This window comes from Hyla sarda, chromosome 1, assembly GCF_029499605.1.
Source record: "Hyla sarda isolate aHylSar1 chromosome 1, aHylSar1.hap1, whole genome shotgun sequence".
In the NCBI taxonomy this organism is placed as follows: domain Eukaryota; kingdom Metazoa; phylum Chordata; class Amphibia; order Anura; family Hylidae; genus Hyla; species Hyla sarda.
This window is the reverse complement of record NC_079189.1, coordinates 524,226,240-524,252,063: the sequence shown is the minus strand read 5'-3', so window position 1 is coordinate 524,252,063 and position 25,824 is coordinate 524,226,240. Positions and strand designations below refer to the sequence as shown.

Sequence of the window (25,824 nt, the reverse complement as noted above, 5' to 3'; positions counted from 1 at the left end):
GTTAGGAATGCCATATCAACCTGAAATGAAAATTTCCCTCCAAAATAACAAATAATGAGTAAGGTAAAAAAAATAAAATAAACAAAAGCATGAAAAAATGCGCTTAACGTAATGAAAATTTATAAACAGAACCAAATGTTTCTGTCATGCATATGTGTAAAGTCTTCTTTGGAAAACTCCTTAAAGGAGTTCTCTGGCAAATGTCTTTTCATCTTAATATTCATAGGATGCTGGTATTAAAAAAAACAAACCTGGACTTACCTCCCACCACTCCCCAGGTGCCTCAGGTATTGCTGTTCCATTCTCTGCTGCGATACTCTCCTTGCTTCTGGGGCTTGACTCTCAACAGTGCAGCTCAGCTAATCCCTGGTCACAGCATTGTCCCACCTCAGCCAGTGATTGGCTGAGCGCCATATGAAAGATTGGGCCTGGGCAGAAGGCCGGGGCCCAACCTGTTATAATGTCATTCAGCCAATCACTGAGTTATACTGTTGCGTGCCAGGCCCCAGAAGCAGGAAGAAGATTGCAGTGGAGCATAGAACAGTGTTACTAGAGGTGTCGAGGAAGCAGTGGGAGATAAGTACAGGTTTATTTCTTATTTATGCCGCCATCTTGGGCATTTTAAGATAAAACAGATTTTCGCCAGAATACATCTTTAAAGTTCAGTATTTAGAGCCAAACAGCCAGGCATATTCTACAGTTTAATACCACTTCTCCTGTCTTAAACACATTTTGTCAGTGATAGTAGACTTCAGCAAAAGTTCCAGACAATAAACATAAATCAATAAGTATTTAACACAAAGCTCTACTAATGACTTCTCTTCATAGTTAAGTGATCCTTTCTGTTATGGATTTCCCAGTAATGTGATGGAATCTATCAGGAAGCCATGTATAGAGAGGAGCCCTGACCACAGTAAAATTCATCATTACCACATTGTATTGATTAATAATAATAATAATTCTCATATACTGTCCTAAAACTCGAAAAGCAATGAATATATTTTTCATTATGTGCAATACATATTGACTACTGTATTCTCAAGAGTACTATATATATTGGAAGAAAACCATAATCCCATGAACAAGAATGATTTGTAATATGTCGAACCACTCTATACTGTAGTACTGTCCAAACTTTGAAATAACTACACATTATACTTGGTTGGACTGATGAAACTGATTTTTTATTTTCTTCCTTCAAAATTTTTCTTTAGAATTTTGAAAAAAATTGTCCCGATATAAAGTTTTACACCACACGAGTCTGTGATATCATGGTGTTGAGAGTATGTACATGCACTGTTGAGGTATATAGGAAACCCTTAGCAGCACCTTTAAAAGGGCTTATTAAAACTGATGGGTATGCTTATGGTTGTTGTAACTCATAGCTGAGGCTTGGACACTGCAAACTATGATGGAGATACAAAAATAAGTATTTATGTGCCAAGGGTAAAAGGGGTACTTCACTGTCCCAGCGTTCAGAACATTTTGTTCTGAATTCTTGGAGCAGGTGGTGGGGGATTGTGATGTCATGACCACGCCCCTCGGGACATCACACCACACCCCCTCAATGCAAGTCTATGGGAGGGGGAGTGGTGGCTGCCATGCCCCCTCCCATAGACTTACATTGAAGGGGTGTGGTGTGGCGTCACGAGGGGTGTGGCCATAACATCACAACCCCAGCCGCTTGCCTGCACCCAGCATTCTAAATGAAAGCTGGGCACTGCACAGAGGTCGCGGGGGTCCCTGTGGCGGGAACCCCGTGATCAGAATATTATCCTCTATCCTTTAGATAGGGGATAAGATGTCTAGGGGAGGAGTACCCCTTTAAGCCAAACAATTATGTATATACTTGAGTAGCATTTTTCCTAACATCTGCTTTGATTGCTATAATTTTATTTAAAAAAAAAGTTGTGGCCATTAAATTCCTAGACGTCAAGTTCCATGCAACATCTATAATAGATATTAGATGCCCCACCTACTATGTGGAACTTGTAACACTGGTGTCTTGAATGGCAGAGGGTTCCCTAAACTTCTTATGGCTACACCCGTGTCTTCAAATGAAAAGGTTTTGTCTACTTTTGGGGGTTCTATAATTTAGCAATTTAGGTCATTTTTCTACAGAATAAGGTTCATTACAAGTCCAGGAATCTAGATCAAAAGTTCATTGAAATTGTGAGTTCTGCTAATGAAAAAGCCTTCAACCACAATACAACAGCAATGTTTTCTTTAATATTGAGCCAGTTTCTGTTTTAGCCAAGATTTTCAGCAACAACTCCGGCTGCATTTCCATAATGACATGGGATGTGAAATAAATATGTCCTATAACTCTGAAGAACACTGCAAACCATTGACACTAATGATCCTCCGCGTTCCGGTATCTACGGAAGTAAAATATTTAACTACAATACAGATAGCCCATGTTTCATTTAGCGTTGTGAAAAGACGCGCTTGTCATCTACCTGTCAGCACCCATTGTATGCTCTGTGAACGGCGAAGCTTTTCTGTCACTGTCACCTCTTCAAAACACATTGTGGTCTCTATACGTCCCTGGTTGTTTTATCATAGGCATGGCAATTCAGTACGTCACTACTGGTGTCTGCTTCTTATTAAAGTAAGCCATTGGAATAGTCTTATATCGTAAATGAAGATATGGAAATGAGAAAAATATGTGTTGTAGTGTGGGATGAAAACGTTAGGACAGCTATGAACATAAAAAAAGATTACCATTGGGCCAAAGGCACAGGGGATATATGCACCGCTAATCTATTAGGATATATTCACATGTGGCATATTTGCTGTAGAATATTCTGTGAATGTTCTAATAGGACTTGCACAATTTCATGCACATGCTTGTGTCTCCTCCTACTAGTTGTAAATGTTTGTTGCCCTCTTGTTCAGCCTGTTTGGTAGTTCAATGTGGTGCCACCACCAAAAGCTCTCCTTATCCCATCGCTTGTTTACAGGAAACCACTTTTCCTAGAGCCAGGAGAGCATGGTACTAATGTTGAGCGTAAATATATTCGAAATGCGTGTTTTTACCGCAAATATCGGCACTTCGCGATTTTGCTAATATTTATTATATAGCGCTATATATCCGGAATGACAAATATTTTTTTTTTCTCCACAGTACACATCACAACAATGTGTACTGTGTAAAAGGAAAGTGATCATCTCTCCCTGCTTCCAGCTTGTGGTCCAAAGAAGGCTACAATATTATTTACTGTGCGCGTCAGTGTGGAGCACAAATATTTTGTATAGGTGAATATGCAAATATTCGTGAATATCAACACTTCCAGAGGACACTGATCCCTCACTTCTTTTAGCTTGTGGGCCAATGAGAAGGATGCAAATACAGCTGTCAAAGGTTAGCAACATCCCTAGCAACCAATAGGAAAGTTGCCCACCCCTTCACTATATAATGGTGCATTTACATATACGAATTTCATAACGATTTTTGCATGGAAAAAAAAGTGAACGAACATAGCGAATATGCGAATTTCGCAAACACAGGATGAATATTAATCCATATATTCACAAAATATCGCAAATTCGAATATGTCCCCCGGCGCTCATCACTACATGGTACTATTTAAGTGTACGGGAGCCTATGGACAGCCCCCTGCCCTTCCATGCCACTTATCTACTACATAACCCATACTAACACACAAAATGCTGTGGTCACTTACCCCAACAGTTGACATGCACTCACATTGCTGCTTGCTGTTATTTTCAGTAATTAATAGAACCCAGCAGATTCTGCCTGGTCGTGTGAGTCAGTGTAAGGCTACGAGACTATACTCACTGACCGTAAGAACAGGACTGACATTGGGGGTCCACTCACACTACAGAATTTCTGAGTGAGAAATTGCACTCAAAAATTCCGGTGCAGCAACCTTTCATCGTTTTTCGTTGGTGTGTGTTGGGTTCTGAATATCCAGCTGGAATATGCAGGCAAATATCTAGAGTACATCTCTCCCTGCTGAAATGCATCGGCACTAGAACCCCATGGACCTGTGCCATCACTATTGACGGCATGGTTGTTTACTCTTCTTGGGTATCTGGGGACAAGTTGTAAGAAGAATTATTGTGTAACTTGATACAAAATAATGTGTGATGTTCCACTTAGTTTGCACCTTTTGTGAATTTGTGTAAGACATCTTATCCCCTATTCAAAGGATAGGGGATAAGATGCCTGATCGCGGGGGTCCCGCTGCTGGGGACCCCCGTGATCTTTCACGCAGCACCCCGTTATCATCAGGCTTTATCAATCTCTGAGTCGGGACAGGGACGGAAGCAGAGGTAAGCCTTCCGGCTATCTCCACAGTGGATCGCCCCCCCCCCAACGATCGCACTGCGTGTGGGGAGGGTGATCCACCCCACTGGACCACCAGGGATGGTTTAAATGTCCCTTTAGACCCAGCGATCTGAAGGGTTAATAACCGGCCGTAGCGATCACCGCATGTCGGCTATTAACGGCGGCCCTCAGCTACAGGAATCAGCTGGTGGCTGGCCGGTATGGCACGGGCCCGGGTCAGGAGCTCGCGCCATACACCACTTGCCGTTGTAGGATGAGACGGCAACAGGTTATTGGGGGAGATTTATCTTTTAGAAAGATGTTCTTTGTTGCTCAAAGCAGCCAATCACAGTTCAACTTTCATTTCTTAAATTGCTCTGGTAAAATGAAAGCCAAACTCTAATTGGTTGCTATGGGCAACAAAAAGAATCTTCTGCTGCAGTGTTGTGCTTCAGTTACCGAGTGAGCCTTTGACATCTCATCCCCCAACCCAAAGCACCACGTTCACTGTAGCTCCGTGATATTGCTGGTATTGTGGGAGCGAGTAAGTGTTTTTTTTTTTTAAATATCCCCTCCGTGAACAGAAAATATATATAAAATATATGCTGCCTGGACAACCCCTTGAAGTGTCTAACATACTGTAAGAGTCCTACGTACAATCTTTAAAGCATCCTAAAGCCCATGTTCATCCCGGGGACCATGTGTAGCTTTCTCTTAAACCCAACCAGAGAGTTCAGTCTAGTGAATTAGCTTGTTATTATCCACAGCAGGGCTTCGGGGACTTTTCCACTCTTATGGTGGATTATAATATGATTTATAAGGTAATTTGACCTTTCCATGGATTAGCTGTAACCTGTAAAATGAAAGACTGAACTTCAGCTCCAGGTGTCCTCTATCCAAACTACAAAGTACTTGTGTAGATAACTTATTATTGCAAAAATGTACTTTTTTTTTTAATTTACAGAATAATCTTTAATACATTTTCAGTGTTTTGTAAAGATTACACTATACAACATACATCCCTTTTTAACAAATATACAAATACGGTGAAACCTTTCCAAAAGACCACCTGTTTATTCAGCCCAGATTTTCAGTCCACCATACATGAGTCACCATTTTCTTTGAGAAGACCACCCCCCAGATGACCACTTCTGTGGACTGTTGTGCCACAGCCTCGCAGGTTCGTACTTTCTTTCATGTGACTTCTTATGTATACTAACATGCATTTGCTTTGTAAGCAAGATGTAAAGAACGTATAGAAAGGAATATGACCTCAGACTCATTCTACACAGTTTGTTTGCTGTTTGATACCATGGAGATGCAAAGTCTGCATGGTTGCTGTAGAAGTAGTAACTTTCAGGAAAACTAACAAACGTCTTTTAATATGTCATATAGGATTACTAGAGTTCACACTGGTCATGAAGCCATTCTCATCTCATTTAACCCCTTAAGGACCCAGCCCATTGTCACCTTAAGGACCAGAGCATATTTTGCACTTCTGACCACTGTCACTTTAAGCAGTAATAACTCTGGGATGCTTTTACTTATGAACTTGATTCCAAGATTGTTTTTTTGTGACATATTCTAATTTAACATAGTGATACATTTCCGTCGATACTTGCATCATTTCTTGGTGAAAAATTAAAAAAATTCAGGAAAAATTAGAAAATGTTTCATTTTTTTAACTTTGAAGCTCTCTGCTTGTAAGGAAAATAGACATTCCAAATACATATAAAACATGTCTACTTTATGTTGGCATCGTAAAGTTGACATGTTTTTACTTTTAGAAGACATCAGAGGGCTTCAAAGTTCAGCAGCAATTTTCGAATTTTTTTGCGAAATTTTCAAAGTCTGAATTTTTCAGGGACCAGTTCAGTTTTTAAGTGAATTGGAAAAACCCCATAAATGACCCCATTATAGAAACTGCACCCCTCAAAGTATTCAAAATGACATTCAAGTATATTAACCCTTTAGGTGTTTCACAGGAATAGCAGCAAAGTGAAGGAGAAAATTCAAAATCTTCCCTTTTTACACTCGCAGGGAAAAAGCGACAATGGGATTTTGGAGAGTGAATTTTGCTGAAATGGTTTTTGCGGGGCATGTCACATTTAGGAAGCCCCATGGTGCCATAACAGCAAAAAAAAAAAATAAGAACACATGGCATACTATTTTGGAAACTATGCCCCTCAAGGCATGTAACAAGGGGTCCAGTGAGCCTCAACACCCCACAGGTCTTTGATGAATTTTTGTTAAAGTCGGATGTGTACATGACATTTTTTGTGCAGATTTTCCCCAAATTTACCATTTTTACAAAGGGTAATAGGGGAAAATACCCCCCAAAATTTGTAACCCCATTTCTTCTGAGTGTGGAAATACCCCATGTTAGGATGTAAAAAAAAGATGCTCTGCCGGCGAACTACAATGTTCAGAAGAGGAGTCACATTTGGCTTTTGGAAAGCAAATTTTGTTGAAATCGTTTTTTGGGGGGCATGACGCATTTAGGAAGCCCCTATGGTGCCAGAACAGCAAAAAAAAAACAAAACACATGGATAACCCAATTTCTCTCGAGTAAGGAAAAACTTCAAAGGTTGATGTAAAGTGCTCTGTGGGTGCACTAGAGGGCTCAGAAGGGAAAAAGCGACAATGGGATTTTGGAGAGTGAATTTTGCTGAAATGGTTTTTGCGGGGCATGTCACATTTAGGAAGCCCCATGGTGCCATAACAGCAAAAAAATAAATAAAAATACATGGCATACTATTTTGGAAACTACACCCCTCAAGGAACGTAACAAGGGGTACAGTGAGCCTTAACACCCCACAGGTGTTTGACGACTTTTCCTTAAAGTCGGATGTGTAAATTACATTTTTTTTCACTAAAATGCATTTTTTTCCCCAAATTTAACATTTTTACAAGGGGTAATAGGAGAAAATGACCCCCAAAATTTGTAACCCCATTTCTTCTGAGAATGGAAATGCCCCATGAGTGGACGTCAAGTGCTCTGCAGGCGAACTACAATGCTCAGAAGAGGAGGAGCGCCATTAGGCTTTTGGAGAGAGAATTTGTTTGGAATGGAAGTCAGGGGCCATGTGCGTTTAAAAAGCCCCCCATGGTGCCAAAACAGTGGACCCCCCACATGTGACCACCATTTTGAAAAAACCCTCACAGAATTTAATAAGGGGTGCAGTGAGCATATACACCCCACTGGCATTTGATAGATCTTTGGAACAGTGGGCTGTGCAAAGGAAAAATTACATTTTTAATTTTCATGTACCACTGTTCCAAAAATCGGTCAGACACCTGTGGAGTGTAAATGCTCACTGTACCCCTTATTACATTACATTAGGGGTGTAGTTTCAAAAATGGGGTCACATGTGGGGGGAGGGTGCATTGTTCTGGCACCATGGGGGCTTTGTAAACCCACGTGGCCTTCAATTCCAGACAAATTTTTCTCTCCAAAAGCCCAATGGCGCTCCTTCTCTTCTGAGCATTGTAGTTCACCCACAGAGCATTTTACATCAACATATGGATGGGGTATTGTTACGCCGAGCGCTCCGGGTCCCCGCTCCTCCCCGGAGCGCTCGCTACACTTCCCTCACTGCAGCGCCCCGGTCGGTTCCACGGACCCGGGGCGCTGCGTTACCACCTCCGGCCGGGATGCGATTCGCGATGCGGGTAGCGCCCGCTCGCGATGCGCACCCCGGCTCCCGTACCTTACTCGCTCCCCGTCAGTTCTGTCCCGGCGCGCGCGGCCCCGCTCCCTAGGGCGCGCGCGCGCCGGGTCTTTGCGATTTAAAGGGCCACTGCACCGCTGATTGGTGCAGTGGTTCCAATTAGTGTTTACACCTGTGCACTTCCCTATATCACCTCACTTCCCCTTCACTCCCTCGCCGGATCTTGTTGCCCTAGTGCCAGTGAAAGCGTTCCTTGTGTGTTCCTTGCCTGTGATTCCAGACCTTCTGCCGTTGCCCCTGACTACGATCCTTGCTGCCTGCCCCGACCTTCTGCTACGTCCGACCTTGCTTCTGTCTACTCCCTTGTACCGCGCCTATCTTCAGCAGCCAGAGAGGTTGAGCCGTTGCTAGGGGATACGACCTGGTCACTACCGCCGCAGCAAGACCATCCCGCTTTGCGGCGGGCTCTGGTGAAAACCAGTAGTGACTTAGAACCGATCCTCTAGCACGGTCCACGCCAATCCCTCTCTGGCACAGAGGATCCACTACCTGCCAGCCGGCATCGTGACAGTAGATCCGGCCATGGATCCCGCTGAAGTTCCTCTGCCAGTTGTCGCTGACCTCACCACGGTGGTCGCCCAGCAGTCACAACAGATTGCGCAACAAGGCCAACAGCTGTCTCAACTGACTGTTATGCTACAACAGTTACTACCACAGCTCCAGCAATCATCTCCTCCGCCAGCTCCTGTACCTCCTCCGCAGCGAGTGGCCGCTTCTGGAATACGACTATCCTTGCCGGATAAATTTGATGGGGACTCTAAGTTTTGCCGTGGCTTTCTTTCCCAATGTTCATTACACTTGGAGATGATGTCGGACCAGTTCCCCACTGAAAGGTCTAAGGTGGCTTTCGTAGTCAGCCTGCTGTCTGGAAAAGCCCTGGCTTGGGCCACACCGCTCTGGGACCGCAATGACCCCGTCACTGCCTCTGTACACTCCTTCTTCTCGGAAATTCGAAGTGTCTTTGAGGAACCTGCCCGAGCCTCTTCTGCTGAGACTGCCCTGTTGAACCTGGTCCAGGGTAATTCTTCCGTTGGCGAGTATGCCGTACAGTTCCGTACCCTTGCTTCAGAATTATCCTGGAATAATGAGGCACTCTGCGCGACCTTTAAAAAAGGCCTATCCAGCAACATTAAAGATGTTCTGGCCGCACGAGAAATCCCTGCTAACCTACATGAACTCATCCATCTTGCCACTCGCATTGACATGCGTTTTTCCGAACGGCGTCAGGAGCTCCGCCAGGATATGGACTCTGTTCGCACGAGGCGTTTCTTCTCCCCGGCTCCTCTCTCCTCTGGTCCCCTGCAATCTGTTCCTGTGCCTCCCGCCGTGGAGGCTATGCAGGTCGACCGGTCTCGCCTGACACCCCAAGAGAGGACACGACGCCGCCTGGAGAATCTCTGCCTGTACTGTGCTAGTACCGAACACTTCCTGAAGGATTGTCCTATCCGTCCTCCCCGCCTGGAAAGACGTCCGCTGACTCCGCACAAAGGTGAGACAGTCCTTGATGTCTACTCTGCTTCTCCACGTCTTACTGTGCCTGTGCGGATGTCTGCCTCTGCCTTCTCCTTCTCTGCTGTGGCCTTCTTGGACTCTGGATCTGCAGGAAATTTCATCTTAGCCTCTCTCGTCAACAGGTTCAACATCCCGGTGACCAGTCTCGCCAGACCCCTCTACATCAATTGTGTAAACAATGAAAGATTGGACTGTACTATACGTTTCCGCACGGAGCCCCTTCTAATGTGCATCGGATCTCATCACGAGAGGATTGAACTGTTGGTCCTCCCCAATTGCACTTCTGAAATCCTTCTTGGACTTCCCTGGCTTCAACTCCATTCCCCAATCCTGGATTGGTCCACTGGGGAGATCAAGAGTTGGGGGCCCTCTTGTTCCAAGGACTGCTTAAAACCGGTTCCCAGTAAACCTTGCCGTGTCCCTGTGCTTCCTCATGTAACCGGTCTCCCTAAGGCCTATATGGACTTTGCGGACGTTTTTTGCAAAAAACAAGCTGAGACTCTACCTCCTCACAGGCCTTATGATTGTCCCATTGACCTCCTCCCGGGCACTACTCCACCCCGGGGCAGAATCTATCCTCTGTCCGTCCCAGAGACTCTTGCCATGTCTGAATACGTCCAAGAAAATTTAAAAAAGGGCTTTATCCGTAAATCCTCCTCTCCTGCCGGAGCCGGATTTTTCTTTGTGTCCAAAAAAGATGGCTCTCTACGTCCTTGCATTGACTACCGCGGTCTTAATAAAATCACGGTTAAGAACCGCTACCCCCTACCCCTCATCTCTGAACTCTTTGATCGTCTCCAAGGTGCCCATATTTTTACCAAACTGGACTTAAGAGGTGCTTATAATCTCATCCGCATCAGAGAGGGGGATGAATGGAAAACGGCATTTAACACCAGAGATGGACACTTTGAGTATCTGGTCATGCCCTTTGGTCTATGCAACGCCCCTGCCGTCTTCCAAGACTTTGTTAATGAAATTTTTCGTGATCTACTATACTCCTGTGTTGTTGTATATCTGGACGATATCCTGATTTTTTCTGCCAATCTTGAAGAACACCGCCAGCATGTCCGTATGGTTCTTCAGAGACTTCGTGATAATCAACTCTATGCCAAAATAGAGAAATGTCTGTTTGAATGCCAATCTCTTCCTTTTCTAGGATACTTGGTCTCTGGCCAGGGACTACAAATGGACCCAGATAAACTCTCTGCCGTCTTAGATTGGCCACGCCCCTCCGGACTCCGTGCCATCCAACGTTTTTTGGGGTTCGCCAATTATTACAGGCAATTTATTCCACATTTTTCTACCATTGTGGCTCCTATTGTGGCTTTAACAAAAAAAAATGCCGATCCCAAGTCTTGGCCTCCTCAAGCGGAAGACGCCTTTAAACGACTCAAGTCTGCCTTTTCTTCGGCTCCCGTGCTCTCCAGACCTGACCCATCTAAACCCTTCCTATTGGAGGTTGATGCCTCCTCAGTGGGAGCTGGAGCTGTCCTTCTACAAAAAAACTCTTCCGGGCATGCTGTTACTTGTGGTTTTTTTTCCAGGACCTTCTCTCCGGCGGAGAGGAACTACTCCATCGGGGATCGAGAGCTTCTAGCCATTAAATTAGCACTTGAGGAATGGAGGCATCTGCTGGAGGGATCAAGATTTCCAGTTATTATTTACACCGATCACAAGAACCTCTCCTACCTCCAGTCTGCCCAACGGCTGAATCCTCGTCAGGCCAGGTGGTCTCTGTTCTTTGCCCGATTTAATTTTGAAATTCACTTTCGGCCTGCTGATAAAAACATTAGGGCCGATGCTCTCTCTCGTTCCTCAGATGCCTCTGAAATTGAACTCTCTCCTCAACACATCATTCCTCCTGACTGCCTGATTTCCACTTCTCCAGCCTCCATCAGGCAAACTCCTCCAGGAAAGACCTTTGTTTCTCCACGCCAACGCCTTGGGATCCTCAAATGGGGTCACTCCTCCCATCTCGCAGGTCATGCGGGCATCAAGAAATCTGTGCAACTCATCTCTCGCTTCTATTGGTGGCCGACTCTAGAGACTGATGTGGTGGACTTTGTGCGAGCCTGCACTATCTGTGCCCGGGATAAGACTCCTCGCCAGAAGCCCGCTGGTTTTCTTCATCCTCTACCTGTCCCCGAACAACCTTGGTCTCTGATTGGTATGGATTTTATTACTGACTTACCCCCATCCCATGGCAACACTGTTATTTGGGTGGTCGTTGATCGATTCTCCAAAATGGCACATTTCATCCCTCTTCCTGGTCTTCCTTCAGCGCCTCAGTTGGCTAAACAATTTTTTGTACACATTTTTCGTCTTCACGGGTTGCCTACACAGATCGTCTCGGATAGAGGCGTCCAATTTGTGTCTAAATTCTGGAGGGCTCTCTGTAAACAACTCAAGATTAAATTAAATTTTTCTTCTGCATACCATCCTCAATCCAATGGACAAGTAGAGAGAATTAACCAGATCTTGGGTGACTATTTACGACATTTTGTTTCCTCCCGCCAGGATGACTGGGCAGATCTTCTACCTTGGGCCGAATTCTCGTATAATTTCAGAATCTCTGAATCTTCCTCCAAATCTCCGTTTTTCGTGGTGTACGGCCGTCACCCTCTTCCCCCCCTCCCTACCCCCTTGCCCTCTGGTCTGCCCGCTGTGGATGAAATTTCTCGTGATCTTTCCACCATATGGAAAGAGACCCAAAATTCTCTCTTACAGGCTTCTTCTCGCATGAAGAGATTCGCAGATAAGAAAAGAAGAGCTCCTCCCATTTTTTCCCCTGGAGACAAGGTATGGCTCTCCGCTAAATATGTCCGTTTCCGTGTCCCGAGCTATAAGTTGGGACCACGCTATCTTGGTCCTTTTAAAGTTTTGTGTCAAATTAATCCTGTCTCTTACAAACTTCTTCTTCCTCCTTCTCTTCGTATCCCTAATGCCTTTCACGTCTCTCTTCTTAAACCTCTCATCCTCAACCGTTTTTCTCCTAAATCTGTTTCTCCCACTCCTGTTTCCGGCTCCTCGGACATCTTCTCTGTTAAAGAGATTTTGGCCTCTAAAAAGGTCAGGGGAAGAACTTTTTTTTTAGTGGATTGGGAGGGTTGTGGTCCAGAAGAGAGGTCCTGGGAACCTGAGGACAATATCCTGGACAAAAGTCTGATCCTCAGGTTCTCAGGCCCCAAGAAGAGGGGGAGACCCAAGGGGGGGGGTACTGTTACGCCGAGCGCTCCGGGTCCCCGCTCCTCCCCGGAGCGCTCGCTACACTTCCCTCACTGCAGCGCCCCGGTCGGTTCCACGGACCCGGGGCGCTGCGTTACCACCTCCGGCCGGGATGCGATTCGCGATGCGGGTAGCGCCCGCTCGCGATGCGCACCCCGGCTCCCGTACCTTACTCGCTCCCCGTCAGTTCTGTCCCGGCGCGCGCGGCCCCGCTCCCTAGGGCGCGCGCGCGCCGGGTCTTTGCGATTTAAAGGGCCACTGCACCGCTGATTGGTGCAGTGGTTCCAATTAGTGTTTACACCTGTGCACTTCCCTATATCACCTCACTTCCCCTTCACTCCCTCGCCGGATCTTGTTGCCCTAGTGCCAGTGAAAGCGTTCCTTGTGTGTTCCTTGCCTGTGATTCCAGACCTTCTGCCGTTGCCCCTGACTACGATCCTTGCTGCCTGCCCCGACCTTCTGCTACGTCCGACCTTGCTTCTGTCTACTCCCTTGTACCGCGCCTATCTTCAGCAGCCAGAGAGGTTGAGCCGTTGCTAGGGGATACGACCTGGTCACTACCGCCGCAGCAAGACCATCCCGCTTTGCGGCGGGCTCTGGTGAAAACCAGTAGTGACTTAGAACCGATCCTCTAGCACGGTCCACGCCAATCCCTCTCTGGCACAGAGGATCCACTACCTGCCAGCCGGCATCGTGACAGGTATCTTCTTACTCAGAAGAAATGGGGTTACAGATTTTGGGGAGCTTTTTTTCCTATTTTCTCTTATGAAAATGAAAAATTTTGGGTAACACCAGCATTTTAGTTAACGAACTTTAACAAAAAATCGTCAAACACCTATGGGGTGTTAAGGCTCACTATACCCCTTGTTACATTCTGTGAGGGGTGTAGTATCCAAAATGGGGTCAAATGTGGGTATTTATTTTTTTGTGTTTATGTCAGAACTGTTGTAACATCAGCCACCCCTGTGCTAATCACCAATTTAGGCCTCAAATGTACATGGTGCGCTCTCACTCCTAAGCCTTGTTGTGCGCCCACAGAGCATTTTACGCCCACATATGGGGTATTTCCGTACTCAGAAGAAATTGTGTTACAAATTTTGTGGGTCTTTTTTTCTTTTTACCTCTTGTGAAAATAAAAAGTATGGGGCAATACCAGCATGTTAGTGGAAATGTTTTTTTTTTTTATATATTTTTTTTTATACACTAACAGGCTGGTGTAGACCCCAACTTTTCCTTTTCATAAGGGGTAAAAGGAGAAAAAGCCCCCCAAAATTTGTAATGCAATTGTTCCCCAGTATGGAAATACCCCGTATGTGGCCCTAAACTATTTCCTTGAAAAACGACAGGGCTCTGAAGTGAGAGAGCTCCATGCGCATTTGAGGACTAAATTAGGGATTGCACAGGGGTGGACATAGGGGTATTCTACACCATTGATTCCCAAACAGGGTGCCTCCAGCTGTTGCTAAACTCCCAGCATTCCTGGACAGTCAGGGGCTTTCCGCAAATGCTGGGAGTTGTTGTTTTGCAACAGCTGGAGGCCCCGCTTTGGAAACACTGCCGTACGATATAATCGTCTCCAATATGTGACTATTGGAAAGCTTTAAAGGGGTACTCCGGCGGAAAACTTTTTATTTAACTGAACTGGTGCCAGAAAGTTAAACAGATTTGTAAATTACTTCAATTAAAAAATCTTAATCCTTTCAGTACCTTTTAGCAGCTGTTTGCTACAGATGAAAATCTTTATTTTTTGAATTTATTTTTTGTGTTGTCCACAGTGCTCTCCGCTGACACATGTCCAGAGCAGGAGAAAATCCCCATAGCAAACCTATGCTACTCTGGACAGTTCCTGACATGGACAGCGGTGTCAGCAGAGAGCACTGTGGACAACACAAAAAAAGAAATTCAAAAAGTAAAGAATTTCCTCTGTAGCATACAGCTGCTAAAAAGTACTAAAAGGATTAAGATTTTTTAATAGAAGTGACCCGATCACCTGGAAAATTGTGATGATCGGAGCTGTCAGTGACAGCCCTGATCATCTTGCAGGGTAGGAGTGAAGTCGCAATGCTGCGATCTCCTCCTATCCCCTGCCATTAGTCAGAATTGATTCTGACCAATGGCAGAGCAGGACAGTGGGTTGCCATGGCAACCCCCTGTTCTGGCAATCCCTGGATGTCGAGGGGATCGTGGGAAGAAGATGGAGGCCGGGTACCTTACCTGAAGATGCCTGGGAATAGCTGATCGTCGCTGGAGACTGCTGGATCCTTGCTCAGGTAGGGAAGCGACGGTGGGGGGGTAATTGAAAGTGAAAATTAAGTGATCTTTACTGTGGCAACCACTAGGAAGGCCTAACTGCCACTCTCAGCATGCCCAGACAGCCAAAGGCTGTCTGGGCATGCTGGGAGTTGTAGTTTTGCAACATCTGGAGGGTCACAGTTTGGAGACCACTGTTACAGTGGTGCCCAAACCCCAAACGGTAGCCCTCCAGATGTTGCGGAACTACAACTCTCAGCATGCCTGGACTGCCCAGGCATGCTGGGAGTTGTAGTTCTGTAACACATGTCCCTTCTGATTTAGCAATTTTCATGACATTTTTGAAAATTGCTGCTCTACTTTGAAGCCCTCTAATTTTTTCTAAAAGTAAAAATATGTCCATTTTATGATGCCAACATAAAGTGGACCCATTGTATTTGTGAATAAAAAATAAAATTTATTGGGAATATCCATTTTCCTTACAGGTAGAGAGCTTCAAAGTTAGAAAAATGCTAAATGTTCAAAATTTTCATGAAATTTTGGGATTTTTCACCAAATAAGGATGCAAGTAATGCCGAAAATTTACCACCAAAATAAAGTAGAATATGTCACGAAAAAACATTATCAGAATCAGAATGATAACTAAATGCATCCCAGAGTTATTAATGTTTAAAGTGACAGTGGTCAGATGTTGAAAAAATGGCCGGGTCCTAAGGTGTAAAATGGCTGGGTCCTTAAGGGGTTAACTCCCAGCACGCACTGGGAACCACATGCTGTTGTATTTTGCGCAAGAGCTAGCAATCTTAAACTGTTCAGGAAAAATATGAACAAATGATACACAGCTTCTCTATGCATGAGGGGCCCATGCTGTGACTGTGTGGCCATGATTGTGTCTTTGCAACACTGAGGATTCATATCTGACCCAGGACCATGTCTGCATGCTCTGCTCTCCCCACACTCCAAAAACATGCTGCTCTGTTACTCGTCTTCCTGTGAAATTGAACCTATGTGTCTTAGATAAGGACAATTAGATGTAATCCCTATGGGGGACAAGAACTAATGTAAACCTTTGTAGAATGTGTTGTAGCTATATAAGCAATGGGAGATAGAATTTTGTCAAAAAGTATTTACGTGAGTCTATTTTCTGGCTCAACATCACGGTGGTAACATAAGGCTACATATGACTTTCTAGCAATGAGTTTGGCTGGAGGTTTTGATCTTGGGAAAATGACTTTATCTCCCTCTTGACATAAGGCTCTTTGTGCCAAATTTGTTCTACCTAAACATAAATCCAATAAACAATTTCAAATTACCCAGTATTTCAGATAGGATTAATCCAGAGTAAATATATCCTGCCAAAAGGGAGCAAGCAATGTAAATATCCTACCCTCAGACCGGGCTCACTTGATATGACAGAAGTTTTGTATAACTTGTTCTCATTTCCTGCTCTCTCTTCATTCTTGCCAACAGCCGCTCTGCTGTCTAATTCCCATCCCTCTAGGAGTCCTCTATCGGAATATAGGCAGCAAATACTGTTTTCTTTAAGGCCTCTCCCTCCTCACTCCTCCTATTATATGTTTTCTGAATGACTTAAGTTCTCTATATCAAGTAACAAAAATCACTTCTTATTTTGTCATTCTTTTTTTCTTTTCAATATTGTAAATTAGAAAAAATAAATAAATAGGAGGGGACCACCCGCTCTTGTCTGTTATGAGATACTTTCTGCCAGGGCAAAAGGCTGGGAATAACTGGATCGAAAAAAAATATTTCCTCTAAAAATCTGCTATACTAGGGTTCATCCTATACTGATCATTTGCCCCAGTTATATCTTTATATACGTACAGTACTGGGATGGTGCGAGCTCAGGGATTGTGCCTGCAATAGTTGCAAAGTGAGTCAACTAGAACATACAGCTGACACCCGCTCTAATGGTCATGATTGGAGGTTAGGGTGTTTTTTCACCAATAACACTCTTTTCTTATGTATAGTATAGGCACTGAGAGTCTGATCACTGTAACTGGGATCCTGATCATGTAACCCTTTACATGCTGTGATTAATAGTCACTGTCATATCAAGAGTGCAGTGAAAAGAAGCAAGGTGATGGAGGATGGCACTAGTAGGTACAACCATCAGCTATGGTCTCTATATTAGTAAGTCCGGTACACCCCAGCTGGATAATCTTTTATTTGCTGACCTAGTGACTAATGCGGGGTGCCACCTCCATACAAGACACTAAGTCCAACATCCAAAATTCATACAAAAAGAAAGTGGAGACGCACTCACCACAACTGAAGTCTAAGTATGCCGGGAAACCGGATCAACGGGGAGGCATGAGGTGACTGACGGCCGTTTCACGTGATACTACATCTTCTTCTTCTGGCCTCATCCAGCCTCAGAGCTAAAACTCTTCACAAGGAGACATACAGCAGCTGATATGCTACATTACTTTACATATGATACTTTACAATGGATTCAGAAATTCTATGTCACAATTAGGTATAACTCAGAGGAGAGCAAGTATATTGATGAGACTCTACCCGCTCTGCCCCTACAAAAACCAGAAACATAATGGGAAATGTAAGCTTTATTAGTAATTAGTATTAGTAGGAATCAAAATAGCAAACAACACATGCATGCTAAATCAGCTGAAATAGGTATACACAAGGCATACACTAGAGCCCTTCCATGCTTGTGCACCAATAATAGCCTATGTTGCATTAAAACTTTAGACATTTAATTGGCTGCTTCTGTATGTTCCATTAAATTAAGTAGAGAAACCTTTTACGTGAGGCCAAAGAGGGAACATTGGAGCAGGCGATCTGGTTTTTAAGACAGATGTTGTCCCACCTGTCAGCCCCTCACCAGTTGGATGTTATGGTATATTGAATGTTATTCGTGCCTTAAAGGGATTTCCCTACAATTAACATGTATAGTTATCAATTTAAAATGTTATTAAAGTTTGACCAGTGGGGGATGACTGCTGGGAACCTCCCTGGAATTAGGATTTCTGTATCCCACACAGACATGTTGAGGGGGACTGTACACATATAGATGTCTCCTTAGACCTTGTTATGTCAAAGCCTATATTGCCCTTGTGTAATCTGTTTTCAGACGGTTTGACAATGCTATGGACATCTACATTGTCAAACCGTCTGAAAACAGATTACACAAGGGCAATATAGGCTTTGACATAACAAGGTCTAAGGAGACATCTATATGTGTACAGTCCCCCTCAACATGTCTGTGTGGGATACAGAAATCCTAATTCCAGGGAGGTTCCCAGCAGTCATCCCCCACTGGTCAAACTTTAATAACATTTTAAATTGATAACTATACATGTTAATTGTAGGGAAATCCATTTAAGGCACGAATAACATGTGCATAAACTGGTCAATATTTCCAGTGGGCCCAGAGATGAGATTATGATGCCCATGAGGTAGTAATGGAGGTTGCTGTCATATGCACATTATCAACCAGTGGATGGTGAGTCTATTGTGGAAGGGAATGCATGTGTCACTATGGGACTATGTTGGGGTTTAAATGTTGTGTCCATAAACATCAAGGAATTTCCCAATTTTAGAAATGTGATAACACTGATTCACTTCCATGTCTTTTCATTTTCTACATGATGAAAGGGGAAAATACTATTACTCAGAAATCAGCTGTTTTCTTTTTTCTGAAATAACTCAATAGAATTGAAACTCTGGTATTTATTTTTGGCTTTGTTTAGTAAGGTTTTCTTCACTTTAAGAGATACAGCCGTGGTCCCACCCAGAGGATCTTCCTGTTGGCCCAAGCTCTGACACATTTATGAGTCTCAAAGGTCAGGTCCAGCACAAGACAATATCATTTGGAACTGGTTTTGGAGCCTTTTTTTTATTCTTTTCATTTTTTTTATCAGGGTAAATTTTTAAAGGATTCACAAATAACTTATTAGACCTTATTAATGGAATGTTGTGTGTGTGCAAGAATAACAAGATTTAGTATTTATATGTTCTGTATGTATGGAGGCTGTGTACTTAGTCTATGTTCACATTCCACTGACAGCAGAGCGCCGGCAGAACATGCTGGCACCAGGACTGCTCGAAATTGCACCATCTCATAGACGCCAAAGCATTTCCTTGCCGAATGCGCAGTAAGAATAGAAATGTCTGAGGACACCAAATCAGAATTTCTGTGGCAGAAACAATGGCCCTCATTTACTATTCACAACCCGACAACTTTTGTCGGGTTTTCTTGTCTAATTTTTTCTGCGACATGGCGCAGACATGTCGCAGACATCATGCGCCAGTACGCGACAGTTCTACCCGAGTCATCCGACTCGGGTAGGCTGGAACCCGAAAAAGGGGCGTGTCCCGACAAAGAAGGCCCTTTCACACATATTTATCATTGTAAAGCACCCAAATTGTCGTTTTTTTTTTTTTTTCCCCCACAGCTCTGACCTGTTGCAAATAGCCCTATCTGACCTATGGAAAGCCTGATATGTTGTATTTTTTGGTGTGATGTTTTTTTCTCTTAAATTAGTGACTGCTTCTTTTTTATTTGATTGTTTCTAATGTATTTTTTAAATACGAGCGTGCAACACCAAAAAAAAATTACTTGCGACATTGACTGCGACACAATAGTAAATAAGCAAGGAAACTAAGGTGTCGGGTTCAAATACAACCAGAAAACCGACCCGACTTTCTAAGTAAATGAGGGCCATTGTGTAAACATGGCCTTAGAAACATTTCCTCTAGTGGGCAGAAGGAACCTAAGTCTGACTCCTTTAGTTACCTTTAGTGTTACAGAAAAACATACATTTCCATTTGTTTCTTATTCAGTACATAAATTTCACCCCATGGAGACACTACAGCTACAGGGACCCCAGCATTTCAATTAGGATTTGCCTGGCAGTAGAAATATAGTTGAGCACTGGTCGCCTTGTGGTCCTGCATGTAATAATATAATGGGGGCCCAGTTATAAAAAAGCAGTCACTAACATTTCAATAAATTTTATGTTCATTATAACAATAATGTCTAACCTTAAAGGGGTACTCCGCCCCAGACATCTTATCCCCTATCCGGCACTGTGTCGTTCTGAACACGGAAGCTTGGAGCTTCCGTGTTCGTAATATCACTCCACACCCCCTTCATTCATGTCTATGGGAGGAGGCGTGATGGCTAGTACATAGCTGTCATGCCTTGTCCCATAGACATAAATGGAGGGGGCATGACAGCTGTGGTCGCCCGTTTTCCAGCATGGAGCGGAGTTCACTCCATGCACCGGATGACTTGGGTGCTGCGCTGTAGATCACAGGGGGGTCCAGCAGCCAGACCCCCGCTATCAGACATCATATCTCCTTTCCTTTGTATAGGGGATAAGATGTTCAGGGGCAGAGTACCCCTTTAATAGGTAGCTAATAATTTGATGGCCAGACCATGTCTTTCTTTTCTCTTTCCCTTTTTGTAAAGATTTTCTGTTATAAATGGAGGGATATTAAACCCATGGTATAGTATTCCTGCATTCATGATGCTTCATGACACTAGCAACCAACAAGGAAACTATTTGAATGAATGTATTCTGATGCCCTTCCAGCGACATCTTCCTCTCCCTAAAAACGTCATTCCAGATTGCTCCACAGAGAAGTGACACAGCTTTGTTACATAAATCAACATAGTGACACAAATTGATTCCAGTTTGGATAGAGAGATATTGGCCCCTTATAAATGACCAGCATTGTGTATCTTATAAATTATTCCATTATGATTTTATGCCAGATTTCAGACTAAAAGCAGTCTATCTCGTAAATGGCCTATTGTGAAGGATTTGGCATAATAAATGAATTTAATTTTAGCCACAGTAATTTGCATTGTCACTCAACATTTCCATGTATGAAGTTTGTTGTGATACGACATAACTGTAGTCTGTAACATCAATAAGTGCCTATAATACCTTGTATTGTGAGCAGTAGGGCTCCGTATACACAGCATATGAACATATAGGTAGTATATGCTCACATATATCCCACTTAAAGGGATACTCCGGCGCTTAGACATCTTATCCCCTATCCAAAGGATAGGGGATATGATGCCTGATGGCGGGGGTCCCGCAGCAACCTAGTTAAAATCAGTCCCCGGAGCATGTTTGCTCCAGGTCTGATTACCGGCGACCAAGCCTATGGGAGGGGGCGTGACAGCTGGGGACCCCCGTGATCTTGCATGCAGCACCCCAGTTAAAATCAGTCTCCGGAGCATGTTCGCTCCGGGTCTGATTATCGGCGACCACGGGGACGGCGGCATGTGACGTCATGCCTCCGCCCCCGTGTGACCTCACGCTCCGCCCCTCAATGCAAGCCTATGGGAGGGGGCGTGACAGCTGTCACGCCCCCTCCCATAGGCTTGCATTGAGGGGCGGAGCGTGATGTCACACGGGGGTAGAGGCGTGACGTCACACGCTGCCTGCCCCGTGGTCGCAGGTAATCAGACCCAGAGCGAACATGCTCCAGGGACTGATTTTAACTGGGGTGCTGCGTGCTAGATCACGGGGGTCCCCAGCGGCGGGACCCTCGCGATCAGGCATCTTATCCCCTATCCTTTGGATAGGAGATAAGATAACTAAGCATCGGAGTACCCCTTTAAAGGCATGAGTCATATTGTAAAAAAAAATTATACCACACATTGTATAGGCAATCACAGTCCAGTTGAATGCAAACCAGTCTTGTGGAGGACAAATGAACATTCTTTTGGCCTCAGTTGGACGAATTTACGTTAAATGTTAAATGTATAACAAAGCGCGCCCTTTTTTATTTTGCATCGACGTAAGTATTGATTCTTGTGTTACGCTAATAATACTCTAATTATTTTCTTAAAAGGGTTCTCTGCCCCTAGGCACCTCATCCTCTATCCACAATATAGGGAATAATTGTCTGATTGCTGGGGGTCTGGTCGCTGGGACCCCCCGCAATCTCCTTCCTGGTGCCCCAGCAATCCACATATACAGAGCAATCTCCACTTATGGGCGACCACAGTCTGAAGCTGTAGCCGACATGCCCCCTCTGTATAACTCTATGGGGAAGATTTATTAAAACCTGTGCAGAGGAAAACTTGCCCAGTTGCCCATAGCATCCAATCAGCTCGCTTGTGAAAAATGAAAGAAGCAATCTGTTGGTTGCTATGGGCATCTGGACAACTTTTCCTCTGCACAGGTTTTGATACATTTCCCCTATAAGAGTTACAGAGATACATAAATGCTGGATCTCCATCTCTCTCATAGACTTGAATGGAGGGGGAGAGATGACCGCGGCTGCTGAAGCCTATCACAGCCATGAAAGATCAGAACGTCGGGGTGTCGGGCTGGAGATCGCCCGCAATCAAACATCTTATCCCTATTCTTTGGATGAGAATAAGATGTCTAGCAAGGAAGTACTCCTTTAAAGATAAACGTACATTTGACATTTGATGTTGTGCCAGTAGGCCAATAGGCTCCAAACTGTGGAACTTCAGATGTTGCAAAACTACAACTTCCAGCGTGCCCGGACAGCCGTTGGCTGGAGGTCCAAATTTGGGAGATCTAGGTTACAGAGCAACAGATACCTAAGGACAGAAGAAGGGCTGACAGCTACTTTTTCATGGGCTACCAGGCTGCATGCCCCACTGGAACAGATACTTAAAAGCAAGTGATGTATAGCACCAGGTTGTGCTTTAACCCCTTAAGGACACATGGCGTACCCATACGCCCCTGTTCCCGAGTCCTTAAGGACTGAAGGCATACAGGTGTGCCCTGCATTTCTCCGGTCCCCGTCGCTCGCTGGGCGGGGACCGGACCGGGATGCCTGCTGAGATTGTTAAGCAGACATCCTGGCATATCACCCAGGGAGGGTCCTTAGGTCCCCCCATATCGGCAATCACCGCAAATCGCTGATCAATTCAGATCAGCGATTTGTGGCAATTCCGGGATGATCGGGTCTCTGATGACCTGATAGCCCAGATAATAGGGATGATCGGAGATGTCAGAGACATCCCCGATCATCCTGAAGGATAGGAGCAAGGTGACAGGGGCGCCACCTCCTCCTATCCCCTGCCATTGGTTGGTTAGGACTAACAGACCAATGGCAGTTGGGGGGGGGGGGGTTACAGTTGAAATCCCCGCTCTGCCCACCCCTGGATATCAGAGCAGAGTGGGGGGAAGATGGTGGCGGGGACCGGAGCAGTTAAGGATGGCGAGGGGCCAGTGATAGTGGCGGGACCGGCAGCAGGCAGCGGTGGGGTCGGCGGCAATAAGGAGGCGGCAGTAAGGAGGCGGTGGAGCAGCGGTGGAGGCAGCAGTGAAGATCAGTGGTAAGTGATCTTCACTGCTGCCTTCTAGGAGTTGCCAAACTCCCAGCATGCCCAGACAGCCAAAAGCGGTAGTTTTGCAACATTTGGAGGGTCACAGTTTGGAGACCACTTTAAAGTGGTGCCCAAGCTGTAGCCCTACAGATGTTGCAAAACTATAACGCCAAGCATGCCCAGACTGCTCAGGCATGCTGGGAGTTGTAGTTCTGTAACATCTGGCCCTTCAGATGTTGCAGAACTACAACTCCCAGCATGCCTGGACAGTCTCAGCATGCTGGGAGTTGTCGCTTTTCAACATCTGGAAGAGCACAGTTTGGAGACCACTATACAGTGGTATCCAAACTTTTGCGCTCCAGATGTTGCAAAACTACAACTCCAAGCATGCCCAGACATTCTGAGAGTTGTAGTTCGGCAAAATGTGGCCCTTCAGATGTTGCCAAACTACAACTCCCAGCATGCCTGGGCAGTCTGAGCATGCTTGGAGTTGTAGTTTTGGACACCACTACATGTAGTCTCCAAACTGTTCTCCTCCAGTTGTTGCATAACTACAACTCCCAACACGCCCTTCTGCTGTTTGGGCATGCTGGGAGCTGTAGTTTTGTAACAGCTGGAGGCACACTGGTTGGGAAACATTTTGTTTTCTAACTCAGTGTTTCCCAACCAGTGTGCCTCCAGCTGTTGCAAACTACAACTCCCAGCATGCCCTTTGGCTGTCCGTACATGCTGGAAGTTGTACTTTTGCAACAACTGGAGCCACACTGGTTGAAAAACTTTGAGTTAAGTAACAAACTCTCAGTGTTTTGCAACCAGTGTGCCTCCAGCTGCTGCATAACTGCAACCTCCAGTGTGCACGGACAGCCAAAGGGCATGCTGGGAGTTGTAGTTTTGCAACAGATGGAGGTTTGCCCCCCCCCCCCGCCCTCAAGTGAATGTACAGGCTACATTCACACGGGTGGGGGTTTACAGTGAGTTTCTCGCTGCAAGATTGAGATGCAGCAAATTTACCTCTGCAGCTCAAACTCCCAGCGGGAAACTAGCTGTGAACCCTCGCCCGTGTGATTGTACCCTAAAAACACTACACTACTCTACACTACATAAAATAAAGGGTAAAACATTACATATACACACTCCCCTACACATTTACCCCCCTCCCCCCCAATAAAAATTTGAAATGTCTGGTACGGCACTGGTTCTAAAAAGGAGACTCCAGCTGTTTCAAAACAACAACTCCCAGTGTTGCCGGACAGCCATTGACTGTCCAGGCATGCTGTGAGTTTTGCAACAGCTGGAGGGACACTGTTTGGGAAACCCTGCTGTAGGGTAATTTTGGTATCAGAGGCAAGTCTAATTCTTGCATCCGGGTCTATACCTATGCAAATCCCTAATTTAGGCCTCAAATGCGCATGGCGCTCTCTCACTTCAGAGCCCTGTCGTATTTCAAGGCAACAGTTTAGGGCCACATATGGGGTATTTCCGTACTCAGGAGAAATTGCCTAACACATTTTGGGGGTCTTTTTCTCCTTTTACCCCTTATGAAAAGGTAAAGTTGGGGTCTACTCCAGCATGTTATTGTACAAATTTGTATTTTTTACACGTACATGCTGGTGTTGCCCCGAGGAAAAAAAAGACCCCCATAATTTGTAACGTAATGTCTCCTGAGTACGGAAATACCCTGGACGTAAAATGCTCTGCTGATGCACAACAAGGCTCAGGAGTGAGAGCGGCATTTACATTTGAGGTGCAGAGGGGTGGTTGATAGATACAGCGGTTCTGACATAAATGCAAAAAAAAAAAACACCCACATGTGACCCAATTTGGAAACTACACCCCTCAAAGAACATAACAAGAAGTATAGTGAGCCTTAACAACCCACGGGTGTTTGAAGAATTTTCGTTAAAGTTGGAAGTGAAAATGGACGTGAAAATGGAAATACCCCATATGTGGATATAAAGTGCTCTGCAGGCGAACTACAATGCTCAGAAAAGTAGGAGAGCTATTGGGCTTTTGGAGAGAGAATGTGTCTGGAATTGAAGGCCATGTGTGTTTACAAAGCCCCCATGGAGCCAGAACAGTGGACACCCACCTCACCCCATTTTGGAAAAGACACCCCTCATGTAATGTACAGGGGTACAGTGAGCATTTACACTCCACAGGTGTCTGACAGATTTTTGGAACAGTGGTCTGTGAAAATGAAAAATTAAAATTTTCCTTTGCACAACCCACTGCTCCAAAGATCTGTCAAACACCAGTGGGGTGTAAATGCTCACTGAACCCCTTATTACATTCTGTGAGGGGTGTAGTTTCCAAAATGGGGTCACATGTGGGGGGGTCCCACTGTTCTGGCACCATGGGAGGCATTGTAAATGTACATGGCCCCCCACTTCCATTCCAAACAAATTCTCTCTCCAAAAGCCCAATAGTGCTCCTTCTCTTCTCAGCATTGTAGTTCGCCTGCAGAGCACTTTACATCCACATATGGGGTATTTCCATACACC

At 45.0% G+C, this 25,824-nt stretch overlaps 1 protein-coding gene and 1 long non-coding RNA gene across 2 annotated transcripts in view; one reads left to right on the top strand and one right to left on the bottom strand.

Moving 5' to 3' along the window:
* VCAN (versican) overlaps positions 1-25,824 on the top strand; it is a 188,050-nt gene that overhangs the window by 28,497 nt on the left and 133,729 nt on the right. The gene's annotated exons all lie outside the window — the stretch shown is intronic.
* LOC130290809 (uncharacterized) overlaps positions 1-25,824 on the bottom strand; it is a 66,219-nt gene that overhangs the window by 3,617 nt on the left and 36,778 nt on the right. Inside the window, exon 2 of the long non-coding RNA XR_008847703.1 lies at positions 17,297-17,419. This is a non-coding gene — a long non-coding RNA (uncharacterized LOC130290809). The remainder of the gene's footprint in view (positions 1-17,296; positions 17,420-25,824) is intronic.